General features: G+C 43.0%; 1 protein-coding gene across 17 annotated transcripts in view; it reads right to left on the minus strand.

The window, feature by feature from the left end:
* Nucleotides 1-14,730, minus strand: part of DNM2 (dynamin 2) — a 190,766-nt gene that overhangs the window by 98,406 nt on the left and 77,630 nt on the right. The window lies entirely within an intron of this gene.

The following is a 14,730-nucleotide window of genomic DNA, read 5'->3' on the forward strand; positions in this document are numbered from 1 at the left end:
TGAAATCTAAGTATACTACGTCCACAGTATTTCGCTGGTCTATTAGTTTAGTCACTTTAACTAAGAATGAAATAATATTGGTTTGGCATGATGTTTTTGACAAACCCATGCTGGCTGCTAGTTATAATTTTGTTTGCTTCTAGTTGTTCACAGTTCTATTTTCTGATTATCTTTTTCAGGATTTTCCCAGGTATTGATATAGACTTATTGTCTGTAGTTTCCTGGGTCGGTTCCCCCCCCCCCTTTTTGAAGATGGGAATCACATCAGCCCTTTTCCAATCCTCAGGTATTTCCCCTGTGCTCCAGGATTTTTGAAAGATGTGGTGCAATGGTTCTGAGATAACATCTGCCAGCTCCTTCAGAACTCTGGGATGTAATCCATCAGGTCCTGGTGATTTATACTCGTCAAGGTTGGATAGGTGTTCTCTTATCATTTTCTTGCTTATTTTAATTTTTGTCTTATGCCTGCCTGGAGACTCTTAAAGCTAAAGCTACTTACTTTAGTGGCAACTGCAATTTGGAGAGTTCTCCACCCCCCCTTCTGAAGAAGCTTGAGCTGCTTAGCAACAAATGGGTTTTTTTTAAAAAAGCCTGCTCTGCCTGCTTGGGAGGCAATTTACAATACTGTAGTTCCTGAAACCTGAAGCAGCTGATTTGCAGCCGGAAACACCTTGCAGCAGCGGCAAAAAAAGTCTCTCAGTTCAGGCAGCCATCGGAAGAAATAATAAGTCAAATCTTCATTCATTTAACAACCCATTTGATTCAATTAATGAGTTTGATTTTATAATGTTGTAACATGAGTCTGATTCATTTGATGATTACAAGCCTAATGGGCAGGCTCTATTAGGCTCATACCTCCGGGACTACCTGTACCATACTACGTTACCCGTCTCCTCTAGAAACCTGTATGCAGATGAAGAAGCAACAGTTAGAACTGAACATGGAACAGCTGATTGATTCAAAACAGGGAAAAGACTATGACAAGGCTTGTCATGGCTGCCATTCTGCTAAGCTACGCATCGGAAGCTGACAGCCTAACTGTCAGAACCATTTTCCCCTCTTTCCTTATCAGTTCATTCCCACAACAATTTGACACTTTTGGATTGGTTCTGTTTGAACTGACCAGATGGCCAGTTGGGGTGGGGTTTGGATTCCTACTTTGAATGCATTGTTTCATGCGCGAAACCCTCAGATCCTGCCTTACTTTCCTATAGTCAGCATCCCCAATAAAAGTTCCTGTTGAAATGGTGCAAGTTTCAAGAGTTCTGCTTTCTTGGGAGGTTTAACTGAGGTAGGTTCCTTACATTAGGCAGGATCTGCAAAGTGGTCAACCCAGAGGGAAGAACCCCCCTGCCACAGGGACCCTGCAAGCGATGTCAAACCACAGCAGCGAGAAAGGAGAAGATGAGCGCTGGGTGGAAGCCCCCCCTGAAAGCTTGCCCGAGCAACAGTAGCTCAGACTCCTCCAGCTCTTGTGATAAAGAGGAAATGGGAGGGCTTCCAGTTTTGCCCGTTGGTGCACAGTTGCGGGATTGCGAAAGCTCCACTCCCCGTGGCTCTTTTCACCTTGCCAGGAGACCCTAAATGGGTCTAAAGCCACCCCGAAGAGACGGCGAGGAGAAGAGGGGCGTCCCAGCGATTCAGGAATGATGGCGGTCATCTCGTTCGATTGGGAAATTCCCTCTAAACCGATAGGAGAAAGTCTGGTCCCATACTGGTAACCAGCCCAAGCCACATGCAAACGAAGTCCACGAGTACTCACCAGAACATCGGTGAACAGCGTGCTGAAACTGGGTGAGAAATTTGATCTTTTCTCTCATATTTTATATCCTGAACTTTTGGAAAAGATACCCCAAGAAGCAAAAAAGCCTCCAAAAGTGAAAAGGAGGGGGAGCTTTGCCCCATCCTTCCATGGAAGGAAGCAGCGAATTAAACTATTAAGGGGGGACAAAACATACTGTTCCTGACATCAAGTGGTGGAAGAGAATATATAACTTTAGCTGTTTTCTTATAAGTATTGGCAGGACACCCAGAATGAGATAACCTACTTCTTTGATCTTTAAAATGAGCTAAACAAAACATTCTGGGCTAGCCACAATAAGCATATCAATGCTGCTAACATTGGATGTTCCCGCTCTGACAACTGATGAAAATGCAGCCATTTTCTCTATTCCTTTAACATGCTTTCTTGCTTTTAGAAATCAGGTGCAGCAGAGGGGGGTTGGGATGTAAACTCAGTTAGCCATAATAATAACACTGCTGTGGGAACCCAAGGACAAGCTGATAATGTTTTAGTGGGCTGAGTAGCTTAGGAGAAAGCCCCCGCTTTAAGTTAATTGGGGAATGTGAGTTATGACAGTTTATTGGGGGTGGGAATTGTACTTTGTTACTTTGTATCCCGGGGAAGGGAATTTAGTTCAACTATGTAGTGCCGATATGTTGTATCCTGAATAAAGGTTCTTAAAGGAAGAATTTTGTCTCAAAGTTCTTTTGATGGGGTTCATCTATCAGAACCTTGACATTAACCCCAAAACTACCATTTTCTACCTTGACCACCTTGGGGTCCTGAGCTCCAGTCACCGTCCCTAAGTCAAGGGACAGAATGACAAAAACTTGGGGAAGATCTCAGCATGGAGAAGGAAGAACTGCCTGGATCCAGCAACCCAGACATGGCTGCCGCCTCAGCGGAGGAAGCGCAAGCCAGCGCACCAATGGAGAAGGAATCTTCTCAGGCCTTACAGCTGGGGACGACCCCCAAAATGCAAGAGTTGATCTGGTCATCAGAGTGGCCTCTGCCCAGTGGAGACTCCAAGCCCCTCAAGATGACCCTGCTAAAAGCAAGTTCTTCGAAAGCAACCGAAGTAGATTTGCAGAAGGGAACCTCTTAAGAATCACATTCCCCGGGCCACTGGAGAATCAGAAAACAAACCAGTCCAGCAGCCGGCAAAAGAGAAGTCAAACTGTATCACATAAGAACCCGTTGCCCAGGTTACGTCACCATGCAGGAGAACGCCAAGGCCCAAGCTGGACCTGCCATCGCTCTGCCCTCCTACGACAGTGATGAGGGGAGAACAACCTGATGATAAGTCAACCCATTCCACCCTTTTCTCTCGCAGCCAAACTCATAGTCCCCAAGATGGGTGCATGAGTAGATTTGAAAGTGCTGGACTTCCGGTTCAGGATGCGACGCCTTCGGATGCGTGGAGGGAAGCTTCTCCCTGCTGTCTGGTTTCCCTTCGTCGGAAGACCCTGGAAAGGGTCAAAAGTCTCTCTGGAGGGGCAACCGCCATTGGGGAGGACCCTCACAAGATCGCAGAAGGGCTGCAGCCCTTCCGTTTGATCCAAGGCAGCTCCCTAGGACCGTTAATGGCCGATCACCTAGTCGCACCAGCCGAAAGTCCCAATAACAGCTAAGCATATGAAGCAGGAGTGGAGGACTTGGGTGAGATCCTTTTTTACCTCTCTTTTCCCCTAATTACCGTCCTGTGAAAGCCTTTTGAAATTTATTTCCTAGCTCTCAATTCAGTGGCGTTTGCATAAGTGGGATTTTACAGCGTGGAAAGAAAAGGAAAGAACTACTAACTTCAACAACCAAATAATGGATCTTTGTTTTGTGGATACCTTGGGGGCCCAAAACTTTTTATTATAGAGATTTAGCATTTTTTAAAACTTCTTTAACTATTAACTTTACAAAAAAATCAGCTTTTTTGTGTGTTTTAACTGAATAAGAGGCTATGTGGCATTTGGGAAAAGATTTTGTGGTCTGCTGGGGACATCTTGTGGCAAAATTTGGCATAGCAACTGGAATTTCTTTTTTCAATTGTGCTTGTTGACTACTTTGATTTGTCCTTCATACTATCAAAAAAGATAAGATGTAGAAACAGCTGTGGTGACAATAATTCCTACAAATTGTGGAGGTGGACAATAGCTGAGTTTTACTAAACATAGCCTCCACTCAAGGACTATCTTTAATCACCATGGAAATGGATGAATCTTACCCACAACTTAATTACAAACTTATCCTTGAAAAAATCCATGAAGCAACAGAGCTAATTATTTCAGGAGTGAAAGCCAAAGACATTTTTACAAAACTACAAATTGAACCTCAGACCCAAACTGATCAGACCCAAAAAATAACAGAAAATGAACAATTTAACATTAAAGAAGACTTCATACAACATGCACAAGTGGCTGAGAACTTTGATGTTCAATCACTGACTTTAACTACAGCACCTGTAATTCCAAAAGCAGACATTTTAGATAACCAAATAACAACACTGGATATGACTCTCTATTCTATTCAGATGAAATCGCAAGAAGAAGAAGAGGACCAGACTACTGAACTGACTATAAATACCCTAAACCAGCGGTTCTCAACGTTTGTGTGATGGCAACCCGTCACACAAACGTTATGCGCATGCGCGGCGCGGCACGCATGGGGGCGGGCCCCCCATGCACAGCGTGCATGCGCGGCGCGGCCCCCGGAGGGGAGAAAATGGCGGATCGCCGCCTTTGGCAATCCCCCGAAAAATGGTCGATCGACCCCAAATGGGGTCGCGACCCATAGGTTGAGAACCGCTGCCCTAAACCAAACATGGATATTTGAATTATTAGAGCAACAACTTAACAATTACAAAGGGGCCAGTTCTTTTGAAAGACTGATAACTGGACATTCTCCCTTGATTCAAACAACAGGTGTAGGAATGAAGGGAGATACATCGGAGGTTTTATAGGCACTGGCATGGAAACCTACCTGGCACAAAAGAAAAGCCAGAGTTAGATTTAACAATGGGATTTAGAAATCTACTTAATGGGTAAAGCAGCTTTTTAGAGATTTTTTTTTAATATTTAGCACTTAGATTTATAATGGGAGTTAAAATTAACTGTTAGACTATAACTTTAATTGTTATATGGAAATAGATTTGTGATAATGAAAGATATTTTGTTATTAAAGGAGGAGTTATTAGAATGAGAATCAGAATATATTTGTCTATAAAGAAGGTAAATTTTGGAATAATATGTGTATTTTAGTTATTTCATTATATTATAATGAAATGAGGGAAATCAAGGTTATCCAAAGTTTAAACATTGGTTATAAAAGGCTAAATTGGAATGTATAAATTGGAATTAAATAAAATCTCTAAACAAGACTTGGATATATATAAGTAAAATACTATTGATAAATGTACTGATTGATTGAGCCTAGTTCAGGCATGTCAAACACAAGGCCCAGGGACCGGATGCGGCCTGCGAAGTGGTTTCATGTGGCCCATGAAGCCATCCTGGAAACAGTGAGGGAACGGCCCCCCGCTGCCTTGACTTTGACCCAGGCCGGCCGGGAGCCAATGTACAATTTTGTTGTGGCCATCTATGCTGAAATGCAGTCTTAGCTCCACAAGGCTGTCTGGAAACAGTGAGGAACCAGCCCCTGCCGCATCGGCCCCACCCCCTGGATGCATGCTGGGGAGGTGTCACCCTTTGTGAGGAATGAAGAAATGCACCATCGCCTGGAAGTGGCCAGCAAATGACCCTCGCCTACTTCACATATCCGGCTTGATGGGCTCTGGGGGAGGGGTTTCGGCAGGCAGTGGGGCGCTCTCCTCACAGTGCCAAGAGACTGAGCCAGGCGGCACAAATCCCAAAAGAAACGTTGAGGCCAGCCAGCTCCCAGCCTGCGAGGACAGTGCCTCACTGCCTGCTGAAACTGGGCAGGCTGGGGGCTGGACGGCATTGTGCAGATAATGTTGACTCTCATGCTGCTCATGGCATCCCCTCCCCCAGAGCCCACCAAGCCAGATATGTGAAGTAGGTGAGGGCCATGTGCTGGCCACTTCCAGGCGATGGTGCATTTCTTCATTCCTCACAAAGGGTGACACCTCCCCAGCTGCATTTCTTGCCTGTTTTTCTCCCTCCCTCATCTCAAATATTTTCCCACCACTCTGTTCTTAGGAAGGAAGGAAAGAAGGAAAGGAGAGGAGGGTCTGAGGGAAGTCCTGCCTTAGTCCTGCCCTGTTGCCCTTTCACCATCCCCCTTGCCCCCTCCTCCTGGTCTATCCTGGGTGTCTCCCATCCTATTGCTAAGGAAGCTTTGGATACAAAGCCGGGTCTCCTCCCATGGAGAGGAAATGGGCCTCCCTCTGACTTTGCCCTCGTACCCATCATGAGCAACCTGGGTAAGGAGAGCAAGCACAGCAGCAGCAGCCTTGAGGAGGAGATAGGTGCAGCTGGGTACCCCCTTGGAGAAGTGGGGCTAGGCTTGGTGCCGCGGGTGCTTGAGGGCCAGGCTGGGCATTTGATCTCTGCTGTCCAGGGCTCCCGGCAGCCCATACCACCATCAAGCCCTCCCCACATGGTCTGAGAGGAACAGTGAGGCTCCTCCAATGGACAATGCCTTGCCACTTGCCTTGGTCCCACCCCCTTCTGCCAGAGACCCTCAGATCTGTCCCACTCCTGCCCAGGCCCCAGTCACCTTTGATGCGAATGATGTACAGCTGGCCATGCCCACCCAGTAGGCCACACATACCCTGGCCACACACACACCCCCCCCGAGTGCAACTGCAATGCTGATGCGGCCCTCAATGAAATTGAGTTTGACACTCCTGGCCTAGTTAGAAACTTATTAACATGAATATGATATAATATTTGTGGGAAACAGTAAGGAAATGTTATTGATGTAACCTGAGATATATATGAATGATTTTGTTATTGACTGATTTCCCTAGTACCACGCTACTTCCTAAGTATCTGGATGTTAAAAATTTGAAAAATAAAACTTGTTTTTTTTAAAAAAAAGAAAGTGCTCATAGACCCGAGGTGCTCCCGGTGCATTATTAGCTTGCCACTTGCCCTCAAACTGGGTATACGAGCAAGGTTGCTCTCCAAACCTGTGAGATTTGAGCAAGCCAATGGGAGGAACTTTGGTCATACAATTGACAGAGCCAGTACGCTTAGAAATAGGTGAACATTGGGAGTTCATTCACTAATGTCATGGTTCCGACAGATGTTACTCTTCAAAGAACTTTGAGGCATTGTTTACCTTAAAGAATCTTTATTCAAATAACATGGCATCGGCATGTACATGGTTGAAGCCAAAACCTGACTTCCCCTCCCCTCAGCACATAAATCAAAGCACAAGTCCCTCCTACAACTAACAGTCATAAATCACATTCTCCAATTAGTTTGAAATGCTGACTTTCTGCTCAGTTTTTTATCCCGCCATGACTTATCATCTCTTATTACAATATTGTATGTCTAACTAACTCCCATCACGTTCCTCCCCCTCCCCCAGTGTCATCTAATTCTAAGGGTAAAGTAACAGAAAGAAAAAGGCTGCATCTCCATATGTTCTCAAAGCAAGAACATCCAATGTTAGCAGCGTTGACATCTGCCCCCCCTTACAAAAAGGACTCCCCTCCCCCCCTTTTTCTTCAGTTCACTTCCAGCTCCACGTTGCTTCCGGAAGCACCAATCAGCTAGAACCAATCAGCTGGAGCCCTGCTGGCTCCTGGGGCTTCTGCCGAGCCCAGACAGTCCTGCAGCTGCAGCTGCCTCTCCCTCAGGCTTGGATCGCTTCTGCTCATTCCCCTCCCCTGCTACACTTGGCTAGCAGTTGCGTACCATCTGCCACGTGACAAAGTACCACAGATGTAGGCGTACCACCGGTTGAGAAGCCCTGACCTAGGCTACCGCATTTCCCACAAGGGGATGGAGATAGATCCAGAGAAAGTGCGGGCTGTGCTGGAATGGCCACTGCCACAAACCAGGAGGTAACTGCAAAGTTTCCTGGGTTTCACTAACTTCTACTGGCAATTCATCCCCTCGTTTGTGCAAATCATACTCCCCATTACCAATTTGTTAAAAATGAAGGGGGAGGACAAGCCAAAGCCCAGCCAGACCTTGAAATGGACTATGGAATGTCAGGCGGCTTTTGAAAAGTTAAAAAGGCTTTTCTGTGTCAAGCCAGTACTTAAACACCAGACCTGGAGAAACCATTTGTTATTCAGGTTGATGTATCACTGATGTTATTCAGTGACATTGAGGTGGGAGCAGTATTACTTTGGAAAACCAGGAGGGCCATTTGCAGCCTTGTGCTTACATCTCAAAAAAGCTCACAAAGACCGAGCAAAGGTGGGCAGTTTGGGAGAAGGCAGCATATGTTGTGTGCTTGAGCCCTCCTCACTTGGAGGAACTTCCTGGAAGGGAATAAAATCCACTTTCAAGTACGGACTTACCTCAAGGAAGCTGACTTCCGGTTCCAGATTGCGGCGCTCGCAGCTGTGCGAGGAGACGGCTCTCCTCGCCAACTGATTCTCCGCTGTCGGTAGACCCTTAATCGGGTCGCAAAGCTGCCTTGGAGGGACAGCTACCGGTGAGGAGGTCCTCGTCGTCCTTGGGAGAGCGGCAGCTTCTTCCAAGGACCGAGATAGCTCCTTTGGGCCGACGGTGGAAAGAACGGCCAGTAAAATGGCCGTTCACCTAGCCGCTGCAACCAGAAGTCAGAAGAACATCTAAGCACAGGAACCACCATGGCTGAGCCGGGTGAGACTTTTTTTTCTCCCTCTTTTGGGTTTCCTTTTTCTTTTGTGCCTATAAAGAGCACTTTTGAAATGATTTCCCTATTCTAAGAAGGCGGCGTTTGTGAATGTGGGAAAAAGAAGCTTAAATGGACTGAATTAATTTAAAGTGATTTTTTTTTCACTTTGGTGTCTTGGAAAATTTTGTGAATATTGAATCTGCTATTGGACTTGAATTCCTCTTTTTTCTGTGTTTCCTGATCTTGTTTATGAGATTCCTGGTCTCTGGGAGAAGATTTTACATTGTACCGAGGACACCTTGTGGAAAAAGATAAAATTGCAACTTTCTCTTTTGAGGATTGGATTGACCTTGATTTTCAGATTACCATAAAAGGGAAAATACAAAGAAAATTAACAGCTGTACTGGTGCGGGTGGACACTGATTAAATGTTCTCTGAACACAGCCTCTACTAAATGATACAGACTGTTTTTAATTATCTTTGAAATGGAGCAACCCTTGGTTCAACTTGACGATAATATGAAGCTACTGATGAAATACATTTGCAAATAAAAGAATTCACAATGGAAATAAAAAACAGAAATTCTGCTTTGAACTTACAAACTGACTCCCAGTCTTTGTCTGAGCACTCTATGGACCAAGAAACAACAGAAGTGGGATTAACTAAAGGTAAAGAAGATTCCATTTTACTTCATATGCAGGCTGATGAGATCTCCGAGGAATTAAAAAGGACTGTAATTAAACCATTTACAACCCTAAAACTAACAGAAATGGACAGACAAGCCCAACAAACTGAGAACTATGGTAGCTTGGATAAACAACTATTAGTTACAAAGTTGAACGTAATTGAGCCGGCCATTCAACAGTTTCAAACATGGAGATTTGACTTTTCCAAACAACAAGGGATTATTTACAAAGGAGCTAGGTCTCTAAAACAGAAAAGAAGACGTCTCTGTTTGATTCAGAGGATACTACAAGACATAAAAAATGACTTGTTTATTGATATAGTGGCATTTTATGGAAACCTGTTTGGCATAAAAAGAAATCTAGAATAAGATTTAAGAATGTGATTTAAGGTTTTATGTAATGAGTTTAAAAGGCTTACTAGATATGGATTGATTTATGGCTCAAGACAGTTAAATAAGATGTTAGATTGAATAAAAATTAATTAAAGGTCTGAACTTAATAATAAGGTGTTTGTCTATGTATTAATACGTTTTGGATATAGTAACTTTGAGGTTAAAGAAATGTGATATAGATATTGAGGGATTGATTGTTAGATTATAAAGTATAATAGAAAGGTATTTTTTCAGTTTTTTCTGTTTTGTTTTTGTTTTTTCTTCTTTGTTCTTTTTCTTTTCTGATATGAACTAATATATTTTTTGATATGTATTAGAACTGATAGTCACTTTGTAATGGAAGAATAGGGAAAAAGAAGAAATGATATTAATAAATGTTTATTGAATATGTTAAGGAAAAAGGTAATGGGGAGACTCCCGAAGTGTTAACTATGTACTTAGATTAGAAATATGGAATATAGTAATTGAAATAGTAAGCTTCGTACAGGATCTGGATCTAGATGAAAGGTTATTGAGGATTGATATGATTGATCTAGTTGTATTGAAATATATTAATTTGAATATAACATGTTATTAGAGGGAAAAGAGAGGGGTTTTTTAATGATTTAATCTGAACTTTATGAGTATGACTTTGTTGTGTGGATAATTGATTGCCCTGCCACCACGTTGTTTCTTAAGCACTTGTCTGTAAAATGAAAAAACCAATAAAACTTGTTTTAAAAAAAAGACCCCAAGGAAGCTATACCCCAGACAAGCTTGGTGGTCCCAACACTTCAACCGCTTCAACTTTACCATCTGGTATTTGCCTGGGAGGAAAACTTCCTAGCGGATGCTCTATCAAGAATGCCACAATACAACAGGGCAAAAACCGAGGTTATTAAGCCACTGTTACCAACAAAACAATTAGTTGCTCTCATTACGAGAGCACAAGCAAAGAATCTGGGATCTTTGGACAGCACAGCAGGTGCAGAGTTTAGACAAGCACTAGAAAAGGATGAATGGTTTCGTGATCACAAAAATCTCTGCTCAATGAATAATGGACTGCAGTGGGTAGGGGGGAAATTGCATATACCTACAACCCAAAGACTGAAATTCATGCAACTTTGCCATAACTCGAAGTTAAGTTGGACATGTTGGTTTTGTGAAAACCCTCCACTTAGTAGAGACAATTCTGGTGGCCATCCTTAAAAAAGACAGAGAAAGCTATGTAGCTAGCTACCCCGTTTGTGCTTCAGCAAAGCGGAGGCAAGGAAAAATGCCTCGCCTTTTGCAGGCGGTAGCAAGCCCTTCAGCACCCTGGAGAGAGATTTCAATGGATTTTATCATAGAACTACGGTAGACCACTGGAAATACTGTCATTTGGGTAGTGACAGATCTATTCTCCAAGCAGGTCCACTTTATACCATGCCAAAAGATCCCCACTGCTAAAGCTTTAGCCAAACTACTTGTGCAGCACATATACCAGCTGCATGGAGCCCCCCAATGCATAATATCAGATGGGGGGTCCAATTCACCTGGGAGTTCTGGAAAGCTTTTCTGGGTCTGCTAGGTACCGACCAGGGCTTGTCATCTAGTCATCATCCACAAATAAATGGGGGAACAGAACAAATGAACTCAGTACATACCTAAGATGCTTTATAAATTACAACAAGACAATTGGACTGACCTATTAACTTTTGCTGAGGTGGCCTACAACAATGCAGTGCACTCTAGTACCAGCTACACCCCATTCCAGGTGGCTACAGGACAGAGCTTCAAACCGATGCCTAAATTGCCAGCCAACGAACCAACCATCCCATCCCTGAAGGAGTGGATCATCCAACTTCAAAATACATGGTCAGTGGTTAGAAAACTGTTAGATGAGGCTAGAAAAGCTTATAAAGTACAGGCAGACAAAAAATGGGTGGAGCCAAAGCCTTTCAAAGTGGGGGACAGGCTATACTTTTCCACAAGATTCCTAAAACCCTTACAACCCTCTCAGAAGTTAGGGCCAAAATTTGTGGGATCCTTCCCCATCAAACGCATCATTAACCCAGTCACAGTAGAATTGGAGTTCCCAAAAACATTGAGACAGGTTCATCCAGTGTTTCACTGTAGCCTGCTAAAATTTGAATTAAATTCACCTTAAGACTTGCTGCACCTCCACCACCACAACCTATTATGGTGGAAGGAGAGCAACATTTTGAAATTAAAGAAATTTTAGACTCCAAGAAGCACCATGGATCAACCCAATATTAGTGGCCTGGAAAGACCTCCCAGCCTCCCAAAATGAATGGGTCCATAAAAACATGTGAGACCCCTAGGTTGCTGAAAGGATTCCATGCTTGTTACCCTGACAAACCTGACTAACTGCTCTATTTATTTTATCTCCCTGTTATTATTTTGCCTTTCTCCAGGTGGATCTCTCTTTTTTTTTAAGGAGGGGTGGCATGTCAGAACCCTTTCCCCCCCTCTTTCCCTTTTTCGGGTTCTGCCATTCTATTGGGGGGAGGCTTATAGGTATTCTGCAGTGTATTTCCTTTGCTTTGTTCTTTCCTGTTTGAAGTATCCCATCCCTTTCTTGGGATGAGAAAGGAATGTGCCTCCGGCCATCTGCCTTATCTCTGGGCGGAGGGAAGAAGCTGCGGATAGACCTGACAACCTTGAGAGCAGTGCCTTATCAGTTTGTTCCCACAACAATTTGACACCTTTGGATTGGCTCTTTTTGAACCAACCGGATGGACAGTTGGGATGGGGTTTGGAGTCCTACTTTGAATGCATGGTTTTGCGTGAGAAACCATCAGATCCTGTCTTACTTTCCTGTAGTCAGCATCCGCAATAAAAGTTCCTGTTGAAATGGTGCATGTTTCAAAAGTTCTGATTTCTTGGGAGGTTTAGCTGAGTCAGGTCATCAGTTTATGGAGGGAGGAAGCAATGGGGGTAGGAACGCAGGGAGGAAACTCAAGAGGAATCAAAACCAAGCAGTACTGTCCCATGAGAGGCACCAGCCATCTCAAGGTCACACCAAAAGGATACAGAGCTGATGAGCATGTGAAGACAGAGACCATTTTCCAAACAATTAGTTAATACCTGATTGGACATTGACTGATAACCAGGGGGCTGGCTGGGAACGAGGGAAAGCTATTGTATCTTTTATGCACGAAAATCTCAGATCCAGCTTTGCCTCTTTTGTAACTGTTTTGGCTTTAATAAAGTATACTTTTGACTAATCATGGGGCAGGATTCTTTCTTTCCTAACTGACCAAGTTGAGATAGTTGACAAGGCTGTATACTGTTACCCGGCTTTTTTAAAAGTAAAGACTACATCATGTGAAATGCTGGTCCAGATGAATCACAAGCAGGAAGTAAGATTGCTGGGAGAAATATCAACAACCTCAAATATGCAGATGATACCACTCTAATGGCAAAAAGTGATGAACTAAGGAGCCTCTTGATGAGGGTGAAAGAGGAGAGTACAAAAGTTGGCTTGAAACTCAGCATTAAAAAACTAAGATCATGGCATCTGGTCCCATCACTTCCTGGCAAATAGAAAGGAAAGAAATGGAAGCAGTAACAGATTTTATTTTCTTGGGCTCTAAGATCACTGCAGACAGCAACTGCAGCCATGAAATTTAAAAGATGCTTCTCCTTGGAAGGAAAGCTATGGCAAACCTAGACAGCATATTAAAAAACAGAGACATCACCTTGCAGACAAAGATCCATATAGCCAAAGGTATGGTTTTCCCAGTAGAAACATATATCCATAAGGAAGGCTGAAAGCCAAATAACAGATGCTTTTGAATCGTGGTGCTGCAAAAGATTCTTGAGAGTTCCTTGAACTTCAAGATCAAATCAGTCAATCCTAAAGGAAATCAACTGTTCTTTGGAAGGACAGATTCTGAAGCTAAAATACTTTAGCCACCTAATGAGAAGAGAGGATTCATTGGAAAAGACTCTGATGTTGGGAAAGATTGAAGGCAAAAGGAGAAGGGGAGAGCAGAGAATGAGATGTTTAAATAGTGTCATTGACACAATAAACGTAAGTTTGGGCAGATTCCAGGAGGCAATGGAGGATGGGGGGGGAGGGGCTGGCATGCTGTGGTCCATGGTGTTGTGAAGAGTCAGACATGACTTACCGACTGAACAACAATAACAAGTGATGACCATGCATTTGATTTAATAAAATATGATACAGGAAGATTCTTAATAATATATTTTTAAATTTTAAATTACACTTGAAATAAATATATATATATAGAACTCTCTACTATAAAAAGGTATCTTCCACGTATTTACTCTTTCCTCCCAGATAATTTCAACATGTTTCAACAGTGTATTGCTAGATATTGCAAGACTACCTTTCAGGATCACTAAGGCAGTTTGTTTTCTAAATTCATTTTCTGATATAGAAAATGGCTTTCTCCATAAAGATAGCAAAATGTTAGAGATATGAATATGGTTTCCCATGTTTTTTTAATCTAAACACTTTTTTCCTGACATGGGTAGATCTCAGGCTTTTCAATAATTGAGAAAGTAAGCTTTGCCTTAGAAAATGTAATTTTATACAAAAGTCTACAATATTTTTCTCAACTTCCTTGAGTTACTACAGTGAATATATATCTGGCATATGTATTTATACAAACATTTATATAACGTTTTTTATTGCAGGATCCAATCTGGGTCGGTTAGCAGGACCAGAGGTTTTGTTTTCTGAGCTTTTAAACTCATGCTGGAATCCTTCCTCAGGCAACTTCTCTGTGTGCTCTGGGCTGTTCTGTGTGTGATGTTTATGTGGTAGCCATTGTGTGTAGCTTTTTAGATGTAGATACCATACATAGAACAGCCCAGAGCACACAGAGAAGTTCCCTGAGGATGGACTCCAGCATGAGTCCAAAAACTCGGAAGACAAAACTTCTGGTTCTGGTGACAGACCCAGACTGGATTCTGCAACATTATCCTGGGACACATATATTTGCTTTAACTCATAACATTTCTTATGTCCTTAATATTTCCAAGGAGAGTGATGAAAAATGTTCAGCAAACGTTCACTTTTCCATAGTGAGAGGATTAAACAAAAGGTAAACAGTGAAATTATAAGCTGAGTGAGACAGTCTAAAAAACTACTTGTAATCCATATGTT

The sequence above is a fragment of the Crotalus tigris genome, unplaced genomic scaffold (genome assembly GCF_016545835.1).
Source record: "Crotalus tigris isolate CLP2741 ecotype Arizona unplaced genomic scaffold, ASM1654583v1 scf7180000020899.430614, whole genome shotgun sequence".
In the NCBI taxonomy this organism is placed as follows: domain Eukaryota; kingdom Metazoa; phylum Chordata; class Lepidosauria; order Squamata; family Viperidae; genus Crotalus; species Crotalus tigris.